Below are 7212 nucleotides of genomic sequence, written 5' to 3'. Positions count from 1 at the left end.
ATAACAATTTTTAAAACCTCTGCTGAGAACCTACAAGGATAATGTTCTCACCCCTTATAGATTTTCCCCTTTTCAGGACGAACAAAGAGTTTAAGGAGTTTCTTTTGCGCTTATGGTTGTGTTGTATATTGTTGTATATATTATAGCTAGTCTTTCCTCACTTTTATTCCTATATTTTGTAAGAGGGATAAGAATCGTGATATGTAATGTTTGTGGGTTATTTATATAAAGGACTCTTATTATTATATATATAAATATATGTATGAAGTGTTGTGATTGATTTGTATGTATGTATGCATGTATGTACATTATTGAGAAAAAGTATTTTAGTTTTTCGAAGAAAAGTTTATACGGTTTTAATTTAAAGGCTCTTATCTTATTATTAAATATATGAGAGTCGTCGGAATATTCTTCGCTATCAGAATGACGCAGTCGAAAGTATGACATTCTGTTAATAAGAGTGTTACATATACCACTATAAGACTAGTACAAATAGATGGTTATGCGTAAATTAATGTATGGTATTTTTTATAAGTAAGAATTGGAAAGTAATTTGTAAGTTTTTTTTTTATTATTGTTGTGTCTCGACATTTGTTTTATTATACCAAGTCATTAGTCACTCTTTTGATTGAAAAAGATTAGTCTTATATTTTTGGTAATTTTTTTGGTATTTAGGTTAAGTGTTTACATCATTTAATTTGCTATTTTGAGTATAATTAAAACTTATTTTTAGATAGAGTATCGCGGGTCTGTCTAAAATCAGCTCAGGTCTTTTGAGCTGATCTAATGCACCATACAATTTAAACCATTGGATTAGATTGATAAACAATCTAATGGTTTATATTTAATTTATTTATAATTTATTATGAATTACAATAAGAGATACAAATTTTTTGATATTTTAAAATTGCCCCATATAAAATTTCAGAACTAAACCCTCATTTCAACTGCTTGCTACCTTCTTCCTCTTCGCGATGACCCTCCGCTTCTTCCCCTACCCTTGAGGCTTTGCTCTCAAAAAGCGCTGCCGTCACTGATGACGACATCACCGCTGTTGCTCCTCTTCATAATCATCATCCTGTTCCTCATCAGTTTCCGCAGGTGTCCGCCGTTGAAGGCTCATCCTCCTCCGCGGCTGAGCCTTTTGCCAATGGGATTCATGCTGCGGTGGCAAGTGGAGTCTCAGCACCCTCGTTATCATCAGGAGGCGGTAGTGGTGAAGGAGAAGGGGCAGTTGCGGTGGCAAAGGAGAAGAGAAGGGCGGTGGAGGAACCAGTGGACAAGGCCAGCCTTCAGAAGCAGAGACGCATGATCAAGAATCGTGAGTCTGCTGCTAGGTCTAGGAACGCAAACAAGTACTTACCCTGTTTTTCAAATTTTTTTAATAATGTTTCATTTTTTATATATTTTTATTTGATGTTTGGAAAATGGAGATTCTTATGTGGTAAGTGAGGTTCACTATTCTTGGAAATTTCACAATTGGGGAGCTTTACTGAATTAAAGTTGAGATTTTTCTTCTCTTTTATTGATTAAGTTGGTTGACTGTAGGCTGAAAAGAAAGAGGTTGAAGGAGGTATGTAATGTATCTCACTTTCTGTTAACTCAATATTGCTTTAGTATAGATAGTAGAGAGATATTTAAATTAGTTTTATTATTAACGCTGTGATTGTTGTATAGTAGGGTTTAAATGGTTTGAAATGGATATGACTGATAAGATGATATAATGGCGTAGTCTTATACATGTAGTCAATGCAATCTAGCTGGGAAAAGCTCTTTTTTTCTGTGTATGATGTGTTTGATAATAATCACTCCCAAGTTGAATAGTTAGTGCTATATTGGTTTGGTTAGGAACTTAGGATATAGATACTTCAAATATTTATTGATAATATTGATTTTATTTTTAATTTTGGTGGGGTGCAGAAGAAGGAGGTGCTTGATGAGAATGAGTGGTGGGACAAGATAGGGAAGATGAAGATGCTTGGGAAAAGAAAGCCATGCTTATAATAAAGGGAAAACTCTAGTTGTAAGCAAAGTTCCTTTGCCTGATTACCGTGCAGATCTTGACGAGCGTCATGGATCAACACAGAAGGAAATAGAGTATATCTTCCCTTTTTCAATGTCTGATTTCTGTTTTGTGTGGAAGGATTTAGAAATGTACTTAACTTTTTTAAGTGTTCTGTAAATTAGAATGTCTACAGACATTGAACAAAGAGTAGGAAATCTTTTGAATAACTCACAATCAGTGGGGGAAGCGTCTGCTAGTTTTCCTTCTGTATCCACTGACTTGGGATAGAAACAATCATTAACTGCTACGAAATCTGTCTCTTCACAACAGAGTGATTCTTCAAAGGATAAACTTAATGTTGCTCTAAAGGAAAGGCAGGAACAACATAGCTTCCACAATTCATTCTGAAAGAGGAAATAGGATCTTTGCGCTGGGGCTGATTGCAAACTAATTTGTACTCAACCTTGTTTTTACTTAACCTTGTTGTAATTTATGTTATTTGATACTAGTTTTTTTGCCTATTTCATCAAGTTGTTTAACAATATTTGGATCTTATGCAACAATGTTATTTGATTTTTTCCTTAAGAGTTTACAAATTAGCTTATATAAGATATCACCGATCCAAAGACAACCAAAATGTTAAAATTTTTGGTTTTCAAGATCAAGATGCCTATTTAGCCCCTTATTGGTTTAACACTTTAATGGATTATTAATTTCCAGTTCCCTTAGGATAGCTTCTATCTCAGTAATTAGTCAAAAGAAACAATACACTTTGTTTTATCAGTTTACAAATTGTTTTATCAAGTTATGAATAAAAGAGTTCGAGAGGATCAATCTTCACTAAATATTATTCATGTTCACTTATTTAGTTTTATAATATTTACGAAACATTGTGACAATTCATCAAATGACTTGATTCCAGTATGAAATTGATATTAGTGACCATTAACAACAATCTGGGCATGCATCTGTTTTATGCAATTGGTGGTTTTGCAATGGTTTAAGAGGTCTGTGTAATACAAAGATTCCTTTATGTGAGGTTTTGGGACCAAAAATTGTTGCACTCTACGAGACACGCCATGCATTTCTTTGCTATATCATCAAAAAGGAATAATGTATATATGCTACAACATTTGGTAAAAGTAAGAGTTTCCAAAAGTGACCGTTAATGAAACTTTCCAACAAGATCAAGCCATGAAAATAGGAATTTTAGTATTAGAATAGAAATGGAATATTTAAATAAAGATTGAGATTGGTCATAATTATTTTCAATTGATATTTAAAAAAAATATTAATTAACTATGTTGATAACTAGATTTTTTCAATTTTTTTTTTCTATTTAAAAGTTAAGACACCTTTGATCTTATGTGCAGCAAGTGCTATTGAGTAACCACAAGTGATGAACCTTGTGAAAATTTCTGTTCACATGATGATCACTGCAGAATATATAATGTTCATAGACATGGTATTCTCTTAAAATCACATAGAAATGCTCTTATATTTCAAGGAGTAACATTACATCTTTTTTAATTCTAGAGAGAAAAAAATTACATTTAAATTAGTGTATTATGACAGTTTGTGCCAGCAAATTATCCTACAAAAGTTAACTTGATGGATTGTTGAGATGGTTGACCTGAAACTGATTTAGAAGCAGCAGTGACAGATGATAAAGATTAAGATTTTATTTGAAACTGTGCCATCAAGCTATACCTCTAACCAAACTAAGCTTCTAATTGTACCTGCAAAATTTGAGAAAGCAATATCTATTATGACATTCAACCAAGCACAAATTCATGTTTAGATCAACTTACTATAACAAAAATACCCCTGAGAAACTACAAATTGCAGCACATATTAACAGAGAAAACAACTTCATTTCAATTTTCAAGATAAACAAGAAAAACAATCTATTGAATATAAAAAAAATATCACAGCTTCTTTCCACCATTTTTTTTAATTGCTTTATGTTCTTAATTGAAAAATTCTATGCAATTGACAAATCCAGGAACTCATTGATCTCATTGATCAAACCCTAAATCAACCCAAACACAAATTCATTGAAATTCTTGAAGTGTAGAAATGAAGGGGGGACGACGCTGAGAACGACGAAAAGACGCGGTGCACGATGAAGGCAGAAAGAACGACGGCACTCTGAAACTGAAAAGGAAATTCTCAAATAAATTGGCAGTAGACGTGGGTTCTGTGAAAAGGGAAGAGAAAGAGAGGTTGATGGCAATGGGTAGGGATTATTGTTGATGGCAGTGGGTTCTATGAAAAGGGAAGAGAAAGGCAATGGATAGGGATTATTGTTGCGGTTGATGGCAGTGGGTAGGGATTGTTGTTGACGGCAGTGGATTCTGTGAAAAGGGAAGAGAACGAGAGCAGAGAGTGTGTTAGTGGGTTTAGTCACTAAATGAAGATAACAAATTTAAGATTTTCTAAATGAATTTTAAAAATATTTATAATAAAAATAAAAATTTAATAATTATTATTAAACCCCCATTTGGGGCCTATTTATAAATTATTTATTGTGCTTATCACAAAAGCTCAAAACATTTAAGCTTACTAAAGACACACTACAAAAAAAAGGGTTAAAATGGCATTGATATTAAGGCGGTTTTAAAGAACCACCATAATATCGAGACATTATGGCAATTGTTGCTGCTGCCGTAATTGGCTTTATACATTCTGGCGGTTCTGGTGATTATGGCGGTTTGAACCGCCATTTTCACACGCATATAAAATGAAAAAAATTGTAATCCTGGCTCATTCAACGCCGTTCTTCGTTCTATCTAGGGCTTCTCCTCTCTGCTCTCTGGTTACGATCTGGTTACACCAACAAACAACGTAAAGGTAAGAAACAACGTTCATCATCTCCTCTCTGAACAATGCTCTGGTTACGATCTCCTCTCTGAACAAACAACGTTCATCACCTCCTCCGTGTAAAATCTATGTTGAAATGCTGTTACAATCTCTCCAGGTACCTCTCCAACAACGCCGTTCTTCCTTCTAGGGCTTCTCCTCTCTCCGCCGGTTACAATCTCTCCAGGTACCTCTCCCTCTCAAGTTAAATTGAAATGCTGTTTTATTTTGTTTTTTCTTTTGTGCTGTGGAGACGAAGATTCCGGCGAGAGGCAAGGTTCTGGTGGCTACTGATCTCAGCATTTCGATTCCAGAAGGAACCAATTTCTTTGTTTTTGTTTGGGTTAGGGTTTCAAAATTGCTTTTGGTGCTGATTTTTTGGGGTTTTTGTTTCTCTGCAGCTCTGTTAGGGATTTTTGGGTCTTCCTTGAAGCATTGGATTAACGTTGGTGCGGGGGTGATTGACGACGATCTCAGGTCTTCTTTCTTAACTTTACTCCTTCCTCTCTCTCTCTCTGAACTCAGATCTTCTATTGCTTACTTCTATTAAGATGTTTCTCTGATCTCCGATCTTAGATCTTAGATCTCAAAAAAAAAACTGCTCCAATTTCAATTTCTCTATTTGCCTCTTTGGTTCTTTTTTGGTTCTTTCAAGCAAAGCTATGTTGTTTATCTCTGTAGTGTTTAGCTCTGCTGCCCTTGCTCTGTTCAATGTTTTTTTGCATTAACTGAACCCTTGCACTTAGACACATTAGCAATTTTTCTTTTGGTCCCATGTGTGTGAACTGTCCTTCAAATCTCTGCTGATTGATGTTTAGAAGAGTTAATTAATTCTGTTTTTAAAAGGATTAGGGAATAAAATGGTGTCGGATTTCATTTGTAGCCATAGGAATCTAAGTTCTCTTCATTCTCCAAACCATAATCTTGTATAGATTTTGAAGACAGAAAGGTTAAAATTATATCAAATCAAATAAAAATACAAGAATTGAAGATGTCTCCATCGATCAGTAGATGTCTTTTCACCCCTTTGATATGCTTTATAGACATGATGTCAGTATCATGCAAATCCATCATAGTAGATGCCTTAATCTGTATTTGTTGTATACAATATAGTTAGTTTTTATGCAACTTAAAACATTCATATCTGAAGGTGCTGTCTTTCTGATGAAGAATTTGAGAACCTCTCTAGTAAGACTGATTCTATTTTCTAATGACCAAACTTGAGGACTTCCTCTGCCAAGTTTGTACTTGTAGCTCTAATGATGAAAATATGAATTCATGGTTTAACAGTCTGCTTACAATTTCCTGTAGGTCTTAAAACCTTGAAGAGGCTAAGTCTGGCATTTAACAGGATCACAGATGCCTGTTTAGTACATCTGAAAGGTGCTTCTAATTTCTCTGCCTTTTGTTATGGTGACTGTCTTTTCCACATGCTGCTTCTGAGTATATTTTTCTCACCAATACATTTTCTGAATTTATGCTATTTCAGAATTACTGTTACAAAAATTCAGAATGTGAAGAAAAGACCATGTCCTTAATTTACACCATGCATGCGCTGCTAGTTTATTTTGAATTTTCCAGTTATCCTTCATATCCTCATTTATTTATTTTCTGGGTCCAGGTTTAGTAAATTTGGATTCCTGCAAAATAGGCGATGAAGGGCTTGCCAATTTGACAGGTTTACTATTAAATTTCTGGAGTTTACCAAATGTAGCTTTGGATTAACTTTATATTAACAATTATTTGTTCATTCAGGCCTCACTCTCTTGAGAAGTCTAGTGTTGTCAGACACTGAAATTGGTTCCAGCGGGCTGCGTCATATATCAGGTACATGGAAAAAATCTTATTAAATAAAAATTCAAACCCGGTCAAATTATTGTGTTGTTGGTTGTATTCTTCGCGAGCAAATGCTCTATGACCACAAGGTGGTACATAAGTCGTTATTGCATTGTCACCTTTTTTCTTTTTCTTTATGCTTTTTAAAAAAAAAATCCTCGATCAAGGTGTTATATTGTTCAGGTTTTTAGTTTTGGTTTCTTGCTGATTAATTTCAGGGTGCTATTGATTTGACTGCAAGAAGTTCTGTAACTAAGTTTGCTATTTTTCAGTTGCCAGCTGTTAGTAAAAAATATTTGACAACATGTACTTTATCATACAGTCATTAATTTGTTTTTCTTTTTTCTTTTTTTTTATTTGAAAAAACATGATGTCATTTGAGTTTTGTTTTGTTTGCCTACTAAATTAATTAGCTTTTAAATTCACTATCTTAAAGATAAAATAAAATAAAAAACTTATGCGACAATGAAATTACTTTATTGAAGGTGCATACTAGTAGATAAATGCAG

At 33.9% G+C, this 7212-nt stretch overlaps 1 long non-coding RNA gene across 2 annotated transcripts; it reads left to right on the top strand.

Moving 5' to 3' along the window:
- Positions 1-6019: 6019 nt before the first annotated feature.
- LOC107623753 (uncharacterized) lies at positions 6020-6729 on the top strand. Of its 2 annotated transcripts, XR_015892148.1 has the most exons (4): positions 6020-6055; positions 6179-6250; positions 6489-6545; positions 6623-6729. It is a non-coding gene; the product is annotated as an uncharacterized LOC107623753 (long non-coding RNA). The 2 variants fall into 2 exon arrangements; XR_002355211.2 differs by lacking the exon at positions 6020-6055 and having other exon boundaries at positions 6094-6250.
- The last annotated feature ends 483 nt before the right edge of the window (positions 6730-7212 follow it).

Source organism: Arachis ipaensis, chromosome B10 (genome assembly GCF_059453495.1).
Source record: "Arachis ipaensis isolate K30076 ecotype BB chromosome B10, ASM5945349v1, whole genome shotgun sequence".
NCBI classification, from domain to species: domain Eukaryota; kingdom Viridiplantae; phylum Streptophyta; class Magnoliopsida; order Fabales; family Fabaceae; genus Arachis; species Arachis ipaensis.
The sequence above is the reverse complement of the archived record's forward strand: the minus strand, read 5'-3'. Positions and strand labels throughout refer to the sequence as shown.